The following is a 24,890-nucleotide window of genomic DNA, read 5'->3' on the forward strand; positions in this document are numbered from 1 at the left end:
AAAGACACAGGGTTACATCTCAGACCTGACAGATTTGCTACTTGTGATCTTTGATTTTTGCTGACTGGATATCTCTTTGATTTGAAACACACACAAAAAAGGCCTGCTATGCTCTTGGGCTCTCCAAAGTCTTTTATACAAAGAAATAGGAAGTGAAATGGAAGAACTGGAGAGGAGGAGAGTGAAAAAGAGACTGTACTTATATATACTCAGTTCTTCACCCTAAATCCTCTTCAGAGAAAGGGAGAAAAGGATCAAAGAACTCATCCATCAGACAAGTACCTATGCTTGGAATTTAATACTCCACCTTTTGTGCTCTAAACTTTGAAGGTAGTCTTTTGGATTCATTCATGAGGTACTTCTAGTCAACCTCCATAAGTTGCTATCAGGAGTACAGAAAATAAAATTAGTCCTTATGATTAACAAAGTATACCTAACCAGTTTCTTGTCAGTATTTTATAATAAGATAAATATATTAAGTCTCAGAGTTGGAGTCTACCTGAGGCACTTGGCAAATAATGCAATAGTTTATTTATTGAGGATTGTTATGGATTGAATTGTGTCCCCCCCCAAATTCATATGTTGAAGTCCTAACACCTAGTATCTGAGAATGTGACCTTATTTGGAAATAGAGTCATTGGAATGTAATTAGTTAAGATTAAGTAATACTGTAGTAGGGTTGGCCCCTAATCCAACATGACAGATATCCTTATAAAAAGGAGAAATGTGGACACAGATATGCACAGGGGACGAACGCCATATGAAGATGAAGGCAGATATTGGGGAGAGGCAGTTAGAAATATGATTGCTGACCTAACAACATGAGTATCTTCAATATCATCTTGAAAAAAAAAACTTTAAATTCTATGAGTCTTAAGTTGATTGGTAGCAAATGAAGGGTATTGAAAAATACAGGCAACTCAGAATTCATAAAAATGAATTACATTGAATCTGACAGGGAAATATATATATATATCTGTAGACATACAAAGATAAACAATGGTATAAGCTAAGCTAGACATTTAAAATATATGTTTTCAAACAGAACTTTCTATGAAGTTTAAAGAAGAAAGAAGACATTAGGTGCTGGAGAAATGCAGTGATAATTCATATAAATCAGTTGCACTAGTGTTCATGACACACACTGAGTCATTTTCATTTCATCAGGTCAGTTCCAGGTACATACTAAGCATTTAAATAAATATTTGTTGGATTAGATTTTTCTGGATTCATTATCTTTAGAGTGGTAATAATATTATTTTAGACACCAAATTAGTGGGGCATAAAGATCAGACAGTTTGTCCACTCAAGACATAGCACTTTGGTGGCCATACTTTCCACTTATATATGAACTTGTGTAACATGTGAACTTGTATAACAAATCCAAGAGAAATGCTGATTTTCAGTGAGGAAGGAAATCTGACATCACTTTGAGCTATTACTGTGTATGCCTGTGCGTGTGTGTTAGCCTGCGTCCTACTGGAAACAGATGGAGCACTCAAACTAGAAAGTTCAGGGTCAATTTAATAAGGAGATGCTCTACAAAGGTGTGAGCAGCATTTGGGGAATAATGTGGCACCTGAAACGGCTACGACCCTACTTCTTAAGGGACAAAGAAAGGAAATAAATATTAGACTCTGTAGACAGGAGCCTTATAGAAGGAACATCCTGGCAGGAGCTGCAGCGTGGCAAAGAGGCATCAAGAAGAATAACTACCTTGACCTGTGTTGTCTTCTGATCTCATGCTAGTGACTCTCAATGTTCAAACCTAGAAAGAAGCTTGAGGTAAAGGAAATCTATCAATGATATAATTCTATGCAGGCTATTCTCTCAGGGCAAGGAGTACAGTGAAGAATGGTGCAAATTGGATCTGATAGAGATTTTATATCATTGTTAAATTCTGCTACATCTAAGATTTTTCCCATGCTTCTTTCTTTTTTTTTCCCTCTCTCCCTCCATTTTTGTACATTTTCTTCTCATCTCACACTTATCATGAAAATGAAATGTTAGACTGAATATGGAATTTCCTTGTTTCCTGATCTTTCACCTACCTCATCAATTCCTTTTCTCTCTTATCCAGTTGAGGGAAGATGATGTGTCATTTCAGTCAATTACTTTCACCATCAATACTTGAGCTTTTTCTTTCTACCCCATCAGTCCTACTCAACTCCAACCCACGTTTCTCCACTTATTACTCAGGTTGCTGAGATCTGCTGGAGAAAACCATACAGCCTTACACACAAGTGTCATTACAAATTTGTGTTCTCCAAACTCAGTTGGACATTTGATGCCTTCCTGAATACCTCCTTCATATCTTCATATCAGTTATAACACACCACACTTTTGTACTTCCACGTTCAATTTATCCTAATCTCATGGACAAGCAAGCCAGCTAAAAAGTATCCTGCTTTAAAATAATACTTCACGGATCCCTGTTTTCATTTCAGCCTTTCCTTTGATTCTGTGTGAAGTGGTTCAATATTATCTGAAGGCAGACTGGAAAATTTAAAGACGCATAATGTCAACACATGAGTAACTGCAAAAAAAAAAAAAAAAGGCAAGGCATAGCTAATAACAGGATATGCAGCCAGTGTGGTGCTTTGAGGGATACTTAAAGCTCCAAATGCATATATTAGGAAAGAAGAATGATCTTAAAGTATTGTTTTTATCAAGACAATAAAGGAGAAAAACCTGTGACTGAGGAGTCTGGCTCCATCCCCAAATCCTGTGTGGAATCCTTGGGCCCAACTATAGGCAATTACCAAGCATTGCCTGACAGGCTTCATGAGTGAAGGCTGCTTTCCCCTCACCAGATTTGGTGCACAACGTTACATGGCAATTTTATGAAGAAAATTGTAGTCAAGGACTCAGATTTCCCCCACCCCACTCATCAGCATCCTCATAGGCATATGGGCATTCTTAGCCCTGACCACCTATTTTGAGGCTCCTTCTCACTACCCGTGGCTGAGGCACTCTACTTCAACTCAGTACCTTCCAAATCCTACCCCTTCTTTCTTTTCTTACCTTCAACCCATGGTCCACGAAGAGGCAAGAGCCTTTTGTTAAGTCTCTCCTCAGAGACAGCTACCCCTTTCTGTGCTCCATCCATCTGACCCTCTCCTGCCATTCTATGAAGAAAAACAAAATAGCAGGGAGCCAGAGCTTCCTTTAACCTCTTGCATTATTCACTGTCACAGTAAGTGAATAAAGGCTTGATTAGTACTTTCAAGTCTTTCTGTCCAATTGACCACATCAATACCTATTTTGTTAATAAATGTTGCAGAAAAAAGCACTTGAAAAATTCTGCAGTCACGCATGATAAAAACACTCAGCAAACTTGGATAAAAAGGGACTTTTTTTCCCACTCTGATAATAGACATCAATAAAAATACTACAGCTAGGGTGGGGATCGGTGCGGAGATTCAGTCATGAAGTCGGGATAGGGACTTCTCCCACAGTGACGTGGCTGGCAAGCCTATTTGTGTTGTGGCGTCAGGCTTCCAGGTGACTTTACAGCGAGATGCTGCTCTCCATAGGGATGCTCATGCTGTCGGCCACACAAGTCTATACCATCTTGACTGTCCAGCTCTTTGCATTCCTAAACCTACTGCCTGTAGAAGCGGACATTTTAGCATATAATTTTGAAAACTCATCTCAGACATTGATGACCTTCCAGCAAGATTTGGTTATAGACTTTCAGCTGAAGGTTTAAAGGGATTTTGATTAACTCAAAACAAGAGAATGCCTGTGAACCCATAGTGCCTCCGCCACTAAGAGAAAATTCATTTGGCACTTTCAGCGTGTTAATTAGAAGATTTGACTGTAGTTTTGATGAAAAGGTTTTAAATGCACAGAGAGCAGGATACAAAGCAGCCATAGTTCACAATGTTGATTCTGATGACCTCATTAACATGGGATCCAATGACAGTAAGTACAGATCACAAAATTTGTCCAGGATAGACATAGGGCTAGAAGAAACTGACTTCGTAAAGATCAACTTAAGAAAGTCCCTATACATAAATTCAAAAAAGAAGATGAGTATGATGTATGTGCCATTTATTTGGATGAATATGAAGATGGAGACAGCTTAGAATCCTTCCATATTCCCATGCTTATCATTCCAAGTGTGTAGATCCTTGGCTAACTAAAACCAAAAAAACCTGTCCAGTCTGCAAGCAAAAAGTTGTTCCTTCTCAAGGCGATTCAGACTCTGACACAAATAGTAGTCAAGAAGAAAATGAAGTGTCAAAACATACTCCTTTATTCAGACCTTTGGCTTCTGTCAGCATCCAGTCATTTGGGGCTTTGTTGGAATCCCACTCACATCAGAACGTGACAGAATCTTCAAACTATGAGGAAGATGACAATAAAGATACTGACAGTAGTGATGCAGAAAATGAAATTAATGAACATAGTGTTGTGGTCCAACTGCAGCCTAATGGTGAACAGGATTACAACCCTTCAGAGGGTTTTGGGTTATTTCCCTTTAAAATGTTTATTTAGCCATATAGTTTTTTTGCTCCCTTCAGAGATTTCTGTAGAAATAACTTATTTTTTAGTAGTCTACAGGTTAATCAGATTACTGAAACAGGTTTTTTTGACCTGGTATTTATCTGCAGGAGTATACTTTGTTTCACTAATAACTAATACAGACTGGTGCTATAACTCAAGCATCAAATCAACTCTTCTTTTGGAATGAAATATAGCCAAAACATTAAAAAAAATTCCTCAGTATAGCTTACAATTAAGACCTAGATCACAATATGCAAATGTTTCATGTTTTTACACACAAGGTCAGTGCTGTGGCCACCTAGCATGAGCTAAGCCAACTCCCATCTCCATAAAGTTACCTAGAGTTGTTGAGCTGGAATATGGTTGTTCTGGTATTTCTGCCATCATTAGTGAGAGGCGACAAGGTAAGTTAGCATTGTTCTTCCTATCATCACCACAGAGACTCAAAGCTGTCTTTTTCCTTTCTATTGCCAAGTAGTCTTATCCTGAGAGGAACAGTCTGTACTAGGGCAGATTGCAAAAGGTTTCTTTTCTTTTTTTTTTTTTTTTTTTTAGGTTTTTAATACTATAGTGTTATGTATGAACTTGACTTATTGGCTAATGTCTCTGGACTTTAGTTACTGAATTTCAGTATCCTTAAGGATTTTTTTGTGTTATTGTGATCAAAGCAAAAAGAAAATGTTGTATAAAAATACAAAACTTAAGTAATTGTTAATACTCAGATTATATACCTCTTAAAAAAGAGCATCTTGGGGCTTCCCTGGTGGCGCCGTGGTTGAGAGTCCGCCTACCTATGCAGGGGACGTGGGTTCGTGCCCTGGTCCGGGAGGATCCTGCATGCCGTGGAGCGTCTGGGCCCGTGAGCCATGGCCGCTGAGCCTGCACGTCCGGAGCCTATGCTCCGCAGAGGGAGAGGCTGCAACAGTGAGAGGCCCAAGTACCGAAAAAAAAAAAAAAAAAGCTAATTAGCTGAACTATGTACAGAGGAAATTGTTCAAGTATTGGAGTTGCAAATATTGCTTATGTTTAACAGAACTAATGATGTATTTAAACAATATATTATGAAAAGCTAAATTATACATTATTGTAACTATGTAGAAAATATAGACTTATGTATACTCAAAATGTTAAGAATTTTTATATGGCCTTGTATGAAGGGAGTTTGAATGTTAATAAACACGTTTTCCACTTTAAGAACTGGCAATAAATAAATAAATGAATACATAAAAATACTACAACTAACATCATATTTAATGAAAACTTTCCTGGTAAGATTTGTAAAATGAAAGAAAGACAATTCTTCCCACTTCTATTCAATGTTGTATTGATCTTAGTCAGTGTAATACAATCAAACAAAAACAAAAAAATAACAGGCATACAGATTGGACAGGAAGAAACAAAATTGTGTCTTCTGGCAGGTGACATAATTTTATATGATATAAATCTCACAAAATTTGAAAAGAATTTATTAGAATGAGTGAGATTAATGTTTCCCAGATGCAAAATAAATATACAAAATGCATTTGGTTTCTTATTGCCTAGCAATAAACAACTGGAAATTGAAAGCAAAATAACATTTATAAAACATAAAAATACCTAAAATAGTTAGAGATAAATTATTTAAAAATATTTAAAGACTTATTCAATGAAAAACATCTTAAAAAAACTGCAGAGAAATTAAAGAACATATAACAAAAGAGGAAATACTATGTTTGTGGACTGGAAGACTCAATATCTTTTAAGATTATCCACCATTTGAATCTATAGATTTAATATAATCCTGCTCAAAATCCCAGCATACTTATTTGGTTGGAATTGACAAGGCAATTCTAAAATTTATGTGAAATTTCAAAGGACCAATAAACAATTTAAAAAGAAAATAACAACATTGGAGAACATAATATTATCATATATTAAGACTGTACAAATACACACATAATATTAAAAATTGACAATTGGACTTTAAAAAAATTAAAATTTCTGCTTTTTCAAAGACATGACTAAAAAAATAAAACAGCATATCACAGACTTCAAAGAAATATATATGACATATGAGTATGTATATTTATATGTAATTCTGATAAATAAATATATGTGTATTTATTTGATAAAAGAACTATATGCTAAATGTATAAAGAATACTAACAATTCAATAATAAGACTAAAACTCCAATAAAAAAAATGGGCTTCCCTGGTGGCACAGTGGTTAAGAGTCCTCCTGCCGATGCAAGGGACACGGGTTCGTGCCCCAGTCCAGGAAGACCCCACATGCCGCGGAGCGGCTGGGCCCATAAGCCATGGCCGCTGAGCTTGCGTGTCTGGAACCTGTGCTCCACAACGGGAGAGGCCACAGCAGTGAGAGGCCCACGTACTGCAATAAAAAAGAAAAAGAAAAAAAAATGGACAAACTATTTAAACCAGACACTTCACAAAAGAAGATATATAGACAAACACGTGAAAAGATATTTAGCCACTGTGGAAATTCAAACTAAATCACAAGCAGATAATACTACATATCAATAGATTGGCTCAGTTTACAAGAACAGGCTGTACCAGTTTTGGTAAGGATATCAACAACTGGAATTCTTATATACTGCTGGTAGAAATGCAATGATACAACCAAGTTGGAACAGTTTTGAGTTTCTTATTAATTTCAACCTACAATTACCATATGACCCAACAACTTCACTCCTAGATATGTTTCTAGGAGAAATTAAGCTTTACATCAACACAAAGACTTTACATGATGGTTCCTATCAGTTTTATTTGTTGTAGCCCCAAACTGTAAATAGCTCAAATCTACCAACAGTTAAATGAATAAACAAATTGTGGTATATTCAAAGAATAGATTACTTCTCAAAATAACATGAAACAAACTACTGAGGAACCCAAGAGGACTGTAAATATTACAAACACTATGAGACAAAGAAGCTAGACTCCAAAAAACTATGTACCATATTATTCTACTCACATGAAACTCTAGAAAATATAAATTGAATGTTTAGTGACAGAAGGATGGTCAATGGTTGCCTGGAGCCACTGTTGGGAGGAGATGATTGCCTGGGAAAGGCAAATTTTGGGTGGATGAAAATACTGTCTTGACTGAGGTGGTGATTATTCACAAATTTAAATTTGTCAAAACTAGTATGCTTACCTAAATGTCCATAGACAGATAAATGGATAAAGACATATATACAATGGAATATTACTCAGCCATAAAAAGGAATGAAATTTAGTTATGTGTAGTGAGGTGGATGGGCCTAGAGTCTGTCATGCAGAGTGAAGTAAGTCAGAAAGAGAAAAACAAATACCATATGCTAACACACATATATGGAATCTAAAATAAACAGTACTGATGAACTCAGTGGCAGGGCAGGAATAAAGACACAGATGTAGAGAATGGACTTGAGGACATGGTGGGGCAGGAGACGGGTAGCTGGGATGAAGGGAGAAAGTAGCAGTGACATATATACACTACCAAATGTAAAATAGATAGCTAGTGGGAAGCTGCTGCATAGCACAGGGAGATCAGCTTGATGCTTTGTGACAACATAGAGGGGTGGGATGGGAGGGTGGGAGGGAGACACAAGAGGGTGGGGATATGCAGATGTAAGTATACATATAGCTGATTCACTTTGTTGTACAGCAGAAACACAACACTGTAAAGCAATTATACTTCAATAAAGATGTAAAAAGAATAAATTCAAAATAAAAACAAAAAAACTAGTATGGTTAAAATGGTTGTATTTTACTGTATACAAATCATATCTCAAGAAACTTAATTTTATAAATTACAAAAAATCAACCCCGCTATAGAAATCAAAAAGTCTTCCATGATTTTAGAAAGTTCCAAGAGTTCTTTGTATTAAAACACTAAGATATAAAATTGAATACTTCCAAGAAAGACAACATCATGCTTCTAGATTCTAAAATGGCCTTAACTATAAAAAGATTCAATGACTTTCTACTGAAATTTAAAAATACACATATTTTAATATTTACTTTCATGTTGAAAAGGTTAAAAATGAAAAAAACAGTCAGAGACAAAGCATTTGATTAAGCATGAAACATTTAACTCTCATTGTGAATTTCTATGGTTTCAGGCTTAAAAGTCTTTAAGAGAACAGAAAAAAAAAGAACTGATCAACAGTGTAAGAGAACAAATGAATAATGTAAGAGACAAAAGGCTTAGAGGACCAGGTCAGGTTAGGCACACAAGGTGTATCCACAAGGTCAATCCCACAGAGGAGCTGAACCCCACTCTCATCAAACCTACAATAATAAGGTCTATAGGTGACTCAGAGCCTCTCAAAATCATTGCAACTTTTCTACCCTGAAACATTTCTCACATAGTTTTTTTATTTTTATTTTTTCTTTATTTTTATACAGCTGGCTCTTATTAGTTATCTATTTTATACATGTTAGTGAATATATGTCAATCCCAATATCCCAATTCATCCTCTCCCCCCCTGCTTTCTTCCCTTCGTGTCCATACGTTTGTTCTCTACATCTGTGTCTCTATTTCTTCCTTGTAAACCAATTCATCTGTATGATTTTTCTAGATTCCACATATATGCGTTAATATACTATATTTGTTTTTGTCTTTCTGACTTACTTCACTCTGTATGACAGTCTCTAGGTCTATCCACATCTCTGCAAATGACCCAATTTTGTTCCTTTTTATGGCTGAGTAATATTCCATTGTATATATGTACCACATCTTCTTTATCCATTCACCTGTCAATGGACATTTAGGTTGCTTCCATGACCTGGCTATTGTAAATAGTGCTGCAATGAACATTGGGGTGCATGTGTCTTTTTGAATTATGGTTTTCTCTGGGTATATGTCCAGTAGTGGGATTGCTGGATCATATGGTAATTCTATTTTTAGTTTTTTAAGGAACCTCCATACTGTTCTCCATAGTGGCTGTATCAATTTACATTCCCACCAACAGTGCAAGAGGGTTCCATTTTCTCCACACCCTCTCCAGCACTTGTTTGTAGATTTCCTGATGATGCCCATTCTAACTGGTGTGAGGTGATACCTCATTGTAGTTTTGATTTGCATTTCTCTAATAATTAGTGATGTTGAGCAGCTTTCCATGTGCTTCTTGGCCATCTGTCTGTCTTCTTTGGAGAAATGTCTATTTAGGTCTTCTGCCCATTTTTTGATTGGGTTGTTTGTCTTCTTAATATTGGTTTCTCATACAGTTTTTGTGAAAATGTTTTTTTTTCTTCTTTGCCTCTAAATGACATGTTTAAACATCTTTAGCATTCAAACTTCTTTTGAGCAGTTTTCTCACAAAATATCAAATGCTATTTTCACTTTCTTATAAACTCAAAGAGAATACACTTCACATTATTATCACATTTCTTTACTTATATAATACATGCATTGATGTTTTTCCTGAGCATACTTGAATTCTCTAGCTCAGAGTCAGAAAGGACAAATCAAAATCATGGTCCCACCAAATCTATCATAGGAAAGTCACATGGAGTCCAGAGAGACTTGTGTGTTTTGCTTAGAATTGAAGACAATCCTAATTGGTTCTTGTCTACCTAATATCAAATTCATTCCCCACCACCACCCGCCCCAGATCTTTCGTATAATGTAAGTTTGTAGAGAGCTATATGAATTACTAGCCAGCCAATTTATCACCTTACAAGTCATCATATTAGACTTGGGGGCACTCTTTCTAACCTTTCCTTGGTTCAGTTCAGATAGAAAATATCCCTGATATTTTCTATCAGGGATAGAGGTTAATACAAAGCTTGACATGTTTTAATCAAACAAATCTTTGCTTTATAATGACCTTTAACCTAAACTACTGCTCAAGTTTAATTTTTTTTATTTCATAATAAAACTTCTAACCTAAACACTGCATTTTGGAAAAATAACCTCAGTTCATCTTTGATTCTACAGTCTTTGAAAACTCATTCTCAGGGAAAGCTAAATGCCCGAAGTGCCTCTTTCCTTGCAATATAAGATCCAGCATATTCATATTTTAAAGCATAGAGTGCAGAAATTTCTGTGGTTTCTAGTCTTCAGTGATTGTTAGAGTACTTTACTTGTTTAATTCTGTTTTGTGTTAAGTAAATTAAAGTAAGAGGCCTTAGTTTTAATTTAGTTTCATTTATCAAGAGAAATATTTGTTCAAATAGGCATAATAATTATCTCCATAGAAACTGTGGGAACATTTCCAAACTATCAAATGTTTATTAATTTTAAAATGTACTTTAATTATTCATTTAGAATATTGCCATAATAACACTTGGCATGAGTAGTTCAAAGAGGTTGTTCTTTTTTAAAATTTTTAAAAATTTTTATTCTTTTACTGACATTGACCCTGTTACAGAAACTGAGAAAATGTGTTGAGGTGTGATATTCTGTGATTTCAAACATTCAAAGCTGAGGTATCAACCTTTATTTATATCTTTTAGTGTAACATTTTTCTTCTTATTATTTGAAATTGTACAAAGTATAAAAACAATAATAAGCATCACCTATTCTGCTACAGCCTCTCCAAAAAAAACAGTGCTGATAATACTGTAGTAGATGTTCTTCAGATTATTTTGCATGAGCACTGTTTAACCTAGCTGAGATCTTACTATATTTTTAATTGTGTCTCTATTTCACTTCATCTTATAATATAAGCATGCCTCCCCATCATTAAAAAACTCATAGATATTTAAAAATAATCCTTATAGATTAGAAAAATTTTAGATTTGAAGATTTATTGCAAAATAGTACAGAGAGTTCCCAAATAACTTGCAGTTTCCCCTGTTATTAACATCTTACATTAGAATGGTGCATGTTACAGTTAATGAAACAGTATTGATATATTATTATTAACTAAAGACCACACTTTATTCAGAGTTACTTAATTTTCTCCTGATATACTTTTTGTTTCAGTATTGGGATAACACATTACATTTAGTCGTCATATCTCCTCGGGATCCTCTTAGTTATGACAACTTCTCAGACTTCTTTTTTTTTTTTTTTAAATGATGTTGATAGTGTGAGGATCCCTGGTGTGGTATTGGATAGAATGCCCCTAAATTGAAATCTGTCGATATTTCTCTTATTATTAGAGTAGTGTAAGTGATTTGGGGAAGGAGACCACAGAAGAGGCCATTTTCATCCTACCATATTAAGGGTACAAACTATCAACGTGACTTATACTTGTTGATATTAACTTTGACCACCTAACTGAAGTGGTATTTATCAACTTTTGCATTGTATAGTTACTTCCCTTCCCCCACTTTCCAAACTGTACTCTGGAAGAAAATCACTTTGTGTAGCCACCATTTAAGGAGTGGAGATTTATGTTCCATCTCCTTGAGTGAGTAGTGTATATGATCATATGATTTTTCCTCTTAAAACTATGGATGTGGTCGGGTATGGTGTATAATTCCTTTTATATATTGTTGGAGTCCACCTGCTAATATATTGTTGAGAATCTTTTTCATCTATGTCCACAGAGATATTCGTCTGTGGTTTTCTTTTCTTGTAATGGTTTTATCTGGTTATAATGGTATTTAATGGTACTAGGGTAATATTGGCCTTATAGAAGGATGTAGGAAATGTTTTACTTGCTTCTATTTTCTGAAATATATTGTGGAGAGTGGATAACATTTTGTCTTTAAATGTTTGGTAGAATCTAGCAGTGAAACCATCTGGGTCTGGTGTTTTCTTTTTTGTAAGGTTATTAAGTATTGATTCCATTTCTTTAATAGAAAGAGGGAAACTCAGGTTACCTAGTTATGGTGGTTTGGTCTTTGAAGGAATTGATACTTTATGTGTAATTTATCAAATCGATAGAACTTTTAATAGTATTTCTCTAATTTTAATGATAGTGGGAGCAGCGGGGATGACCCCCTTTCATATCTGATATTGGTAAGTTTTGTCTTCTCTGTCTTTTTCTTGGTTAACCCGCCTACATGTGTATCAATTATATTTACCTTTTCCAAGAAATAGCTTTTGATTTCATTGATTTCCTCTATTGATTTCCTGCTTTCAATTTCATTGATTTTTGCTCTGCTTTTATTATTTATTTACTTCTGCTTGATTTAGACTTAAATTCTTTTTTCTCTGGTGTTCTAAAAGACTTCCTAAGATGGAAGTTTAAGATAGTTTTTAGATCATTTTTCTTTTCTGACATATTTCTTTAACACTATAAATTCCCTTTCAAGTGCCGTTTTCATTGCATTCCACATATTTGGCTAAGATGTAGTTTCATTTTCATTTAGTTAAAAATATTGTTTTATTATTTTGAGAGTTCTGTTTTCTCTATGTATTATTTAGAAGTATACTATTTAATTTTCGAGTAATTGGTGATTTTACAGCTATCTTTCTGTTATTGGTTTTGAATATAGGCCCATTATGGTCTGAGAACATGCTTTATAGGATTTCTATTTTTTAAATTTATTAAGCTGTGTTTCATAAACCAGGAGTGGTATATCTTCGTGAATGTTCATGTTTCTTAAGAAGAATGTGTATTTTGATGTTGAATTAAGTACTTTATAAACGCCAGTTAGATCTAGTTGATTTATAGTCCTGTTAAGGTCAACTATTATCTTTACTGATTTTCTGCCTGCTTGATGTATCAATTATTGAAAGAGGGCTGTTGCAGTCTTCAATTGTAATAGTGAATTTACCTAGTGCTCCTTTTATTTCCAGCAGTTTGTGCCTCATATTCTGATGCTTTCTTGTTAAGAGCATATATGTTAAGAATGTTATATATCCTTGGATAAGTGATTCCTTTATCATTATGTACTTCCTTTCTTTATATATGTCATCAGTTTACTTGATCTGAGGTGTACTTTGTCTGAAATTAATATAAGTACTCTAACTTTTTATGAATAGCATTAGTGTGACATGTCCATCCTTTAAGTTTTAATTTATCTATCTGTCATCTCTCTCTCTCTCTCTCTCTCTCTCTCTATATATATATATATATATATATATATATATATATATATATATATACACACACATACATATATTGATTTATCCATTATTGTTTGTAACATATACCTGGGTCGTCTTATTTACTTATCCATTCTAGCAGTTTCTTTCTTTTATTTGGTGTGTTTAGCTTGTTCACATTTAAAATGATTATTGATATAATGCCTTTTCTATTTTCTCCTGAAGTTCACAAGTGAAAACACTGACTAGGAGACCAAAGTCATAACATCACTGTACATTTCAACTGAGAAGACTTAGCAACAATTTACCCTATAAATGAATTCCTCTCTGCAACATCCATATAGAATGTGTCTGCCCTTATTTTCTATTAGTGATGTGAAATTTACCTTGAGTGAGACTTTCTTCCCATAGGAATATAAAAAGTTTGATAATAATACTTACTATGTATTTAACATTTACCACATACCAGACTTTGGGATAAGATCTTTATATGTATAACCTGATTTAAATCAATTTGAAGTATTATAAACTCATTTGAAGGATGAAGTAATGAAGACATAGTTTAGGAAACTTCCACAAGAACACAGAGCTGCTTAGTTCTGTCTGATTTTAAGACTGTGTTCCAAATCGTTATGGAATGCCACCTCCTTAAATATACACACATTTTGTTTTAGTCTTGCAGAATAAACTGATTCCATACAGGTATCATAAAAAAGTGATTATCGATATAGCAGGATTAATATATATCATGTTGGTAACTGGTTTTTAATCATTGCATTTGTTCTTTGTTTTCTCTTTTTCTCCTTTCTCTGCTTTTAATTGATCATTTTTATTGAGTATTTTACTCCATTTTACTTCCTCTCTTAGCATAGCAATTATACTTTAAAAAATGTTTTAGTGATTGCCCTAGAATTTCCAATTGCACATTTGTAACTAATATATGTCCACCTTGAAATAACACTATACCATTTTACATGAAGTTTCAGTTCCTCCCTTCTCTCCCTTTGATGTTACTATCATTCCTTTTACTTATCATATGCTATAATCACTGCATAAAATATTACTATTATAACTTTAAACAGTTAACTTTTAGACTAATTAAGAACAAGAAAAGTAAAAAAGTTTATTTTACCTTCATTGGAGTTTTGAGTGTGAGTTTCTACATTTGAGTTTCATTTTTCTTTTCCTCAAACATGTTCTTTTAACATTCCTTGCAGGACAGATCTTCTGGTGAATAATTTCTTCAGTTTTGTTCTGTCTGAGAAAGTATTTCTTTTTCACTCTTGAAGAGTAATATTATTGGATATAGAATTCCATTTGTTAGGGCTTTATCTTTCAGCACCTAAGTATTTCATACATCTCTTCTTGCTATTATGATTTCTGATGAAAAATCCACTTTAATTCCTATCCTTATTCTTAACCTATTGCTTCTTTCAAGATTTTTTCTTTGTCTTTAATTTTCTACAATGTAAATAAGATAAACATATGTTTATGTTTTAGCATTTATCTTGTTTAATGTTTTCTGAGCTTCCTAGATCTGCGGTTTGGTGTCTGCCATTAATTTTGCATAGTCATTGGTTAATACTACTTTAAGTACTTCTTTCATTTTTTCTCTCTTCTCTTTCTAGTATTCCAGTTATGCATTTTTGCACTTTTTGAAATTGTTCTTGGATATTCTGTTCTGTTTTGTCAGTCTTTTTATTTTTATTTTTTCTTTGCATTTATGTCTGGGAAGTTTCTGTTGACTTATCTCAAGCTTACTGATTGTTTCTTAAGTCATGTCCAGTCTACCAATGAGCTTATCAAAGATTGCTTTCATTTCTAGTAGGGTGTTTTTATTTCTAGCATTTTCTTTTGATTCTTTCTTTGAATGTCCATCTTTCTAATAACATTACAATCTGTTCCTGCATATTGTCTATATTTTCCATTAGAGCCCTTACCATATTAATTATAGTGTTTTAAAATTCCTGTGTGTAAGAATATCTGTGTCATACCTGGATCTGGCTCTAATATCTGCTTTGTCTCTTCCACTGTGCTTTTTTAAAAATCTGGCTAAGAGTTGTGCCATGTTTAATCTTTGCAGTAGCTGTACCCCTTAGGGATCTCAAATTCCTGCAGTGTTTTTGCTTTTGTCTCCTGTATTGACTTTGGCCTTCCTTATATATCCTTCCTCAGAGATACTAGCTATCTACTATCTCTGATAATCCACTATTATGCTGGAGCCCTCTTGGTGTGGTGGTAAGGTGTGGGAGTTGGAAGCATTCTAGGAAAATGTCTTTTAGTGTGTTCATGTCTGTGACCTGTGACCTTTACAAGTGTTTATTCTCGTAGAGTTTCCCACTCCAGTCCTGTACTTTAGTAAGATAGGAAGGATAGAAGGGGCTGCAGTGAGATGAACACCCTTCCTCCATGACTCTGGAACAAGACTCTGGTAAAGTCTTTATCCTGGAGAAGTCTTTGTTATAGACAATGCAGTGGTAATATTCCAGAATGATTTTTCTTTCTTTCTAGTTGATTGAATCAAAAGGTGCCCTTTCTTAGATATTCAACCATGAGAATCAAGTGGAGTTCCTGGAGGTAAAGCTCATGAACATTTTGCTGCCCACATTCCACCAAGACTGTGGCCTCCAGGAGTTTCTTCCTCTCACGTTAGTCTATACTCAATCTAAAGCAATTAATCAAAATTACTGTTCAGTGCTCCTACCATTTTATGGTTCCAATGACTTTTGTTCCAGGTAATCAGATCTCTGTTGTGACTTTCTGGATTCACCTATCTCTCTAAATTTCATGAAAATAATGTGCCCTGAAATCTCAGTTCTCTGATGAGTCAAAGAGTCATTTTTAAATTGTTGTTGTAATGATGGAAGTGACTACTTCTCTGGAGCTAAAACTGTCTCATAACTATTTTAATGGCTGAACTATTTTATGTGAATATAGTTTGTTTCATTTATTTCTTGTTAAGCATTTAGTTTTTTTTTCTAATTACAAGAGATAATACAGAGGTAAGCAATATTTTTATATCATGACAAATTAAATCCATATAATTTAAATTACTGAGTTCAAGTTTAGGAATTTATTGCTTTGATACCTAAAGCCATATTGTTTTCAAAAAACTTACCATATCCTCGGGTCCTATGAGAGTGAATAAAAGTGCCCTTTTATTACTGTACTTTTTGAACAATGCATATTATCATTTAAAAAATTGATGTTTTCCAAGTGAAATCTGATGCTGTTAATTGTATTTATTTTATTACAAAAATGTCGAGGAATGTGTATATATATTTATATTTGTACAAGCTATTTCAGCATCTTCTTTCTTGATTCTAATTATGATCTTTACCCATCTATATATTGAGATCTTAAAAGGCTATCAATTTGAAAGCATTTTTGATACATTAAGAATATTAATCCTTTGTCATATTTACTGAAAATATTTTAAGTACCATATTATTTGCCTTTAATTGTGATGTGATATTTACTTTGATGTATATGTTTCAAGTGTTGTATATTTTAATATGCCTATACCTCTGTTTGTAATTTCTTCTATTACTTCTAAGTTTGAATAGTTCTTCCCAGTCTAGGCTAATGGCTTTTTAATAGCAGTGGTGATACATATTATTTGTGAGGGTTGTTCACCATTTCAAGAATTATCATGCTACTGGAACTTCAGTGAGGATACTTTGTTAGTATTTTCATGTTCTTTAATAATCTCCATTCTGTTGACACCACTTGACACTATTCTGGTGATTTGATTTGCCTTCAGCAGTTCCATAAGAAATGTCTTTATCTTCTGAATTATAACCATTGGCATTTACTTTGTTATTACAGCATTAAAAATAAGCGTCAGCACAGGATCACAGTATGTAGGGTTTTAATCTCTCATCAAACAAATGACATAATCTTCTCTGGAACCCCCACCTAGTCTGTAAATGACTCAGTTTGGGGGCACTAAAACAAAAATCTTACTTCTGGTGATTATTTTTTATGTCAACTCTAAAATTGTCAAGTTTACCCTGTACAAACAGTCTGATTAATATAAGGGAAGATTCCATACTCTACATTAACATATTTTTATCTTTTTATTCCCATGATACATAGATGTATATTATGAAAATTAACTTCAAATAGAAAGGAATGAGTCCTCTCACAACCTTTACTTTTTATATTAGATTAACATGGAGACTGCCAAATATTGTGTTTGAAAAGAGCCAAAATGTGTAATATGATCTATCTCCTGATGTATTAAAAATGTATACCAGATGGTTCTACATGTGAAGGCTACCAATTTCTCAACAATCTTTTTAAGTTTTGGGAAATCTTCCTTACCTAGGTCCCACCTCCTACAACAAGTGAGAAAGAGGTAAGATGTTTTTAGTCCCTGCTCCCCATCAGGCAGGGTCAACTAGAGATTTGACTTCTTCAGAACTGAGTCAAAGGTATAGCAAGGTTGAGAAATTATTCATATCAGTGTCAAAGGCTGTCAGTGGCAATAACCTAGAGAGTGGTGGTGAAGTCTGTTCATTTTCTAGACCTGATTATCTAGCCTATAATGTAATTCTGTAAGACCTGATATTCTTCCAAAAATTTTCTATTATGGTTAAGCAAAGTTAATTTCTGATGACTGCATTAAAGCAATCTAATTATATAGAGAAATGCATTGATGTCTACTTGATTTCTTGTATCAGAAATAACACTCCAAAGGATAATCTAATATTTTATTATTTTTCTTTAACATCAAGTGGGAAAAAAACTAACTTGTTACACTATGAACATTAAAAAATCACTTTTATAGCTGCATACCAAGAAGAAACATATTATGAAAGCTCTACTCTTTTAAACGATGTTATACATGTCTCTTTTCTCAGTTACCATATCTTACATGTCTTTTCAATCCCTCAAATTATTAATTTTTAGTTTATAAAAGGAAAATGCCAACCTACATCAATGAAAACACATTTACTGGCCAAATACTGTTAGAATCACGTTTATCTTTGCCTGGGAAAAGATGATCTAAAATGACATTTTGAACCAAAGCATTTTTGCAGCATATTTGCTATGGTTTCTTTTATTTGACCAAAACATATGCCACAAAATATTATTATTAGAATTACTTTTCACATTTATTTTAAGAACCTATGTAATTCTGAGGTTTTACCCTGGGATTCAGTATGCATATGCATTCCAAGAAGAACATATGGAGATTAATTTGTTGCTTTGTCAAGTTTCTTCAAAATTGAAGTTTCATGGGATTGAAAGCCAGTGCACTCTACATTTAAAAATCTGAGTGTGATATTATATCATTCTTTTAATCATTTAAAAATGTTTCCTGTTATTTTTCCTTGGAGATGTATATAAGGTGTGGTCTTTACAATCAAGGAGTTCACAATATAGTAGGGGAGAACTGTCAGGAGCTAAGAATTATTGGGAAATGTTTCATTGAAGAGTTAGGCTTGCACTGAATCTTAGTACTTGATTTCTGAGGGAACACAGAAAGGATAGGGGAGTCCAGGATTAAGAAAGACAACAAACGAAGGAATGCTAATATGGAAGAACAAAACAGTTTCAGGGAATAGCAAATAATGTGACTGAAGGTAAAGTGTAACAGAAATAACAGTGAGAAATAAGGTAGTAAGACAGTGTTTTTAAATTTTTTTGGATATTGAATTCTACTAATAATCTGAAGGAAAATATCTTAATCAGAAAAGACACATACTCTATTTTATGAAGAATTTTTCATCGATATTATGTCCATCCATGGACTCAAGATCACAGAGGACCTTTTATATTATGCTATGATGTTTACTTTTTATCCTATATGCACTTTAAGACGTGAGTGATTTAAATGAAACCAGATACATGAATGGGACAAGATACACTAGAAGACATGAGTGATTTAAATTGGAACAGGGATTAGTATGATGTCTTTATGCATCCAATCACAGTGGCACAAGCATTCACCAACATTATTTCCTAGGTTACAGCTTCTCATGAGATTAGGAACTGTTAATTGATGTAACCTTGTTACTGTCTGTATTATAGATAACATTTGCCTTACTGCAATGCCTTGATTGGGCTATTTCCTGTTACTGATCACCCCTAATACTTCCTCCCTAGTCTTTGGGCAAAGGGCACTGCTTTTTCCTTTGTATCATTTCATCTCAATTGTGGACATAGACCTTTTCCTCTCTCCAGAGAGCAGAACCAATACCAGGCTGTAACTTTAGTCAGAGTTTAATGGAAGGGTATGGACAATGCATGGAAATTATGGCACAAGGGTAAAGTAAAACTTCTGGTCAAGTCTTGGGTCTCTTAATCAATTTCAGCCAATCTTTCTAATAACTCTAGAACTGCTTCAGGCCTCCAGAGGGCTTGGAATATGGACATTTATTCTATTGCCCAGAAAAAAAAGAAGCTTCTCTCCTGAGTTTGTATAATGTCTCTTTCATGAAATTTATTCCCTATCCAGGATTAATCTTCGTAGGTGGCTTGACATTGGGAACACTAATTCATTTTAGGTGTGTGATAGAAAGCATTCAAAGAAAGAACTCATTGATTCCTTCCTGGGGGTGGGGGAAAAGGGGAGATATTAATCAAAGAGCACAAACTTTCTGTTGTAAGATGAATAAGTTCTGGAGACCTAATGTACAGCATGGTGATTATAGTTAATAATACTGTATTATATACTTGAAATTTGCTAAAAGAGTAGATCTCATGTTAATACTACACCAAAAACAAAAGGGGGGGGGTAACTACAGAATGCTATGTTAATTCATTTGCTTGTTGTTATCATTTTGCAATGTATACATATATCAAAACACCACATTGTATAACTTAAATATATATAATATTTATTTGACAAAAATAAATAAAAACTTTAAAAAAGTAATTCCTTTCTTCCTTACGTATGTGTGCCCTTGCACCCATGAAAAAGGAATAGTCCATATCTCCAATCCTCCCACTCTGAATCTGGGCTGAATTGTTAATTACCTTGATTAATACAATGTGACAGAAATAATGCTCTATCAGTTTCTGGCCTAACCTTCAAGAAAGAGACCTCAAAGCTTCTATTTTCTTGAAAGCCAGCACCATATAGGATGTCTAACTATCTTAAGACCACCATGCTGTAGGAAATGCCAAGCTAGCCACAGTGAGAAGCGTTTTGGAGAGAGAAGAATATCCAACCAGCCTCCAGATGTTCCAACCATCCCAACTGAGGAATTAGAACAGGTGAGTAATAAAGCCACAGTTTTGGAGTGAATTGTGTGCCACCCCTCAACCCCACCCTTGGATTCATGTTGAAGATCTAACCCTCCAGGGTGACTATATTTAGAAATATAGCCTTTAAAGGAGGTAATTAAAGTTAAACGAGGTCATAAGAGTAGGATCATAATCCAATAGGCCTGGATTTTTATAAGAAGAGGAAGAATGAGAAATGCATAAGCACAAAGAAAAAGCCACCTGAGGATACACTGATAAGGCCTCTTGTCTGCAAGCCAAAGAGAGAGATCTCAGGTGAAACCAAACCTGTTGACATCTTGATCTTGTACATCCAGTCTCCAGAACGGTGAGAAAATAAATTTAGGTTCTTTAAACTACCTATTCTGTGGGATTTTGTTATGGCAGCCCTAGAGAACTAATACAGCCATCCTGGAAGTTCTATCCCTAACACACTCCATGTAGCAGATAAACTACCCAGCTGAGCGACGCACAAATGGCAGAATCATGAGAAATTGAAAGTTAGTTTCCTGTTAAATTTTGGGATAGTTTCTCAGCAGGGATAGATGGCTGAAACAAAGGTAAAGCCTATTCCTACCCACAGGGGTGTTTGTTGATAAAATGACACTGACAGATATTTCTTGTTCATAGATAGTCACCAAGATCAGGGTCACTCAGTGCTACTCATGAATACCTAATTACATCCTCCTACCTCCAGACTTTCCCACAGTCACTCTCTATTCAAATAACCACATTTGACAATGTGGTAAATTATACAAATAATTCTTCATTTGTAACATCCTTGCACCTTTTGGGGAATAATGCCTTCTAAAATAGGACAAAGTATGAATTAAAGAACAGTTGAATGTTATTTGCTAACATTTTATTTATGATTTTTTAATTCAATTTAGTAAATGAAATTGGGACAAACTTTTTGTGATGAGAAAAACAGCTGTGGAGGAAAACAACTTTTGTTTTTCTGGGCTGCCGCCTAGGCATTTTACAATATAATAACCCTGCTCATACCCAGAGTCTGGACATTTAGATAAGAACTTGAATTTAGGATGCCTATCATAAATTCTTGCTTTCCTTTTTCCTGGGCACTTTTAAAAATAGTAACCACTCAGAGTTAAGCCTGGGAAAAGTTAGTAACCCTCACCTCAACCATCTTTGCTTTCTGTTCTGTTCCTTATCTTCTGCTCACTTCTGACCTTGGAGGAAAGACTCAGCTCATTGAGCCTCTTTGTTTCTGGGATCTTGTGACTATTTCTTTTGTGTCAGTGTATTGAAAATGTGACTTGAATGAAAATGATCCTGTGGGTTTCACTTCCCCAAAGGGGGAGCTTGGATGCTGAGGGAGCTACCCTCTGACCACGTGTGCGTTGCTTGTGCCGCCTTCTTCAGCATATCAGAATCTGCATATTCTTAATGTAATACACCAGTTGTGGGCCCCCCAGTACACTTCTTCTGGGGGCTAACATTAATCATTGTATTATCAACATAATTTAGTGTCATAAAATAAATTTGCCGTTTTCCAATTTTTTTCTGTACTAAGAGACAAAGAGTACATTAACTACATGTTCCTTGGATATTACAGAGAGATCTTTAATTGACTTTTCAATTAACTTGATTTTTTTTTTTTTTTTAGATTTCTTGGGTCAATAGCAGTAATATTCGTTTACCCCAAAACATGTATTTCATATTGATCTTCAAATTAATTGACATAAGCTGTGTGGGCTATTTTCTTTTGTTTTCAGTTTTACTGGCATATGTCTGTTTCTTCTCTTCTTTTATTTTCCCCTTTTTTTCCAACTTTATTGAGGAAAAATTGACAAATATAATTGAATATATTTAAAGTGTACAATGTGTTGATTTGATATACAAGTATGTTGTGTAATAATTACCAAAACTAAGGTAATTAACACATTCACCACCTCACATAGTTAACTTTTACATTTTTTTGTGTGGTGAGAATGCTTAAGATCTAGTCTCAGCATCTTTCAAGTATATAAAACTGTATCATTAACTATAGTCACCATGCCGTACATTAGATCCCCAGAACTTATTCTTCTTATTACTGAAAGCTTGTACTTTTTGAGAACTACAGATTACCCCTCTCTCCTTTTTCCCCTTCCCACCATTCTATTCTCTATTTCTATGAAATTTGCTTCTTCTTCTTTTTTTCTTAATATTCTTCTCTTTTTTTCTTAATAGATTCCCACATAAGAGTGACATCATACAGTATTTGTGTTTCTCTGTCTGGCTTACTTCACTTAGCATAATACCCTCCAGGTTCAACCATGTTGTCACAAATGGTAGGATTTCCTTGTTTTATAGAGCTGAATAATAGTCCATTACATATTTATATCTAGATAGATAAATAGATAGGGGTAGACAGATAGATAGATGTCCATTTATCCATCAAAGGACATTTAGGTTGTTTCCATATCTTGGTCATTGTGAAGAATTCTACAATGAACATGGGAGTGAAAATGCACACTCTAATTGAGATTAGATACTTAACTATTTCTCCAAAAATTCTGATTTTCCTGGGCAATCTTTTCTAACAAACAGAGTAAAATTAACTCTCACAACAGAGGTGCTTCCCAATCTTCATGTAAGTGACATTGTCATCTGAGGTATATTTTAATTGTAAGCATTTAAAATTTCTCATTTCTATGAAATGCCAAATGTCCTTACCTGAAAACTCTTTAAACTCTAAGAGACAGGCTGCAATCTTACATTCAGGGAATCAGGGCTTAAAGTGGGCTTTTCATCCAGCAGGGCAACACTGATCTGCAAGCAGAATGTGTCAATGCATCAGTCAGATTTGGTTCTTGGAATGAGGTCTCCTGATGAAAATCAGTATCATAAAATTACTCTTACTCTGTGCTCACCTATTGTGGTATCTTCCTAAATCTTTTTAATTAAAAAATTATGTTTTAGATGTCACTGACTCCCGAGGTTTATAATCCAGCCCTCTTCACAAACAAAATGTGGTATCTATACACAATTTAGAAGAAAACTGATGAGAATACATAGCCCTCAAAGAAAAATATATTACATCCAGATATTACTATGAAAGCTTGCCAACGAGATCAAAAGTGTAAGAGTCAGGGAGATGGAAAGGGACAATTAAGAACACTAAATGCAATGTTAAGAAATTGTTAACTAACAGAAAGAGTTTAAGATACTGAAATAAGATAGAATGAGACTAGAATTTTACCATTTATCAGTAGCCTGACTTGGCTGAATTATAAAATTGGTTTCCATATTTATAAAATTGGGATAATAATATCTATCCCCCACGGTTTTTAGAAGGTATGTTTAAATTATGTGCATCTATATTTTGCTCAATCTGAGTAAAAAAAATGAACGTTCAGAGAACTGAGAGCAAGGCAGATAACACTAGTTAAAAAGCGAAAAATTTACCAGGAACAGGAGAGACTTATCTTCACTAGCCAGGTGGGGACAGGGCCCAGTGTTAAATTAGCCAAATATCTCCAAGAAAACTGCTGAAAACAGACTAAGCATCCCTTGCTTCATGGAAAAGAAATCTCTGATATCCCTACCAATTGGGAAATACTGAATATGGAGGTAGGGCAGGAAAGTATCAGAAAAAGAGATGGAAGCAGGAAAGGAGAGGAGAGTGAATGTCTCTATTCTACATAAAACAGATCCCATCAGAGAAATGGAATTAACCCTGCCTGAAGCTGGTCCGCTGGCTCTCCTGAGGGCAAAGACTCACAAATGGAGTTAAACTGAAGTTAAACTGAAGATGGTTGATGTTCACAAGCTGATATGACTAGAGTTCCCTAATGCTGGGTAGCACACAACGTCTGGAAATATATGCAGGGGGCCTGACTTCCTGGGGGATAACTGGGAAACAATAATCCTTAATATCAATCTTGATTTGCTGCTAATGGTTTGGGATCTTGAGGTTTCCAGTATTGCCTGGCTAAATATTGATACTTGGGGTTTGGGTTATAAGTAGGTGTCCAAATAATGTTTTTTCATTCCTTTGTAAATTACTGGTGGTCTAAATTCTGTGGCTTCACAAATTAATTAGGTGGAAATAAGATAAATCCTAAGAAACATCCCTTAGGTATTTGGCCACATATATTAAAGAGTAGGTCAGCTTAAAATAGGATTAATGATCACTCACAAATTATATGAAAATATTAATAAAAGTATTTTCATATATATGTACATATATATATACATATATAGAGAG

At 34.4% G+C, this 24,890-nt stretch overlaps 1 pseudogene across 1 annotated transcript in view; it reads left to right on the forward strand.

Moving 5' to 3' along the window:
• The first annotated feature begins 3,520 nt into the window (after window positions 1–3,520).
• Window positions 3,521–24,890, forward strand: part of LOC308629335 (E3 ubiquitin-protein ligase RNF13-like) — a 160,043-nt pseudogene continuing 138,673 nt past the window's right edge. The window contains exons 1-4 of the transcript in view: window positions 3,521–3,706; window positions 3,938–4,475; window positions 20,569–20,668; window positions 20,857–21,005. The product of the transcript in view is annotated as an E3 ubiquitin-protein ligase RNF13-like (transcript). The remainder of the gene's footprint in view (window positions 3,707–3,937; window positions 4,476–20,568; window positions 20,669–20,856; window positions 21,006–24,890) is intronic.

This window comes from Mesoplodon bidens, assembly GCF_964165515.1.
Source record: "Mesoplodon bidens genome assembly, chromosome: 1".
NCBI classification, from domain to species: domain Eukaryota; kingdom Metazoa; phylum Chordata; class Mammalia; order Artiodactyla; family Ziphiidae; genus Mesoplodon; species Mesoplodon bidens.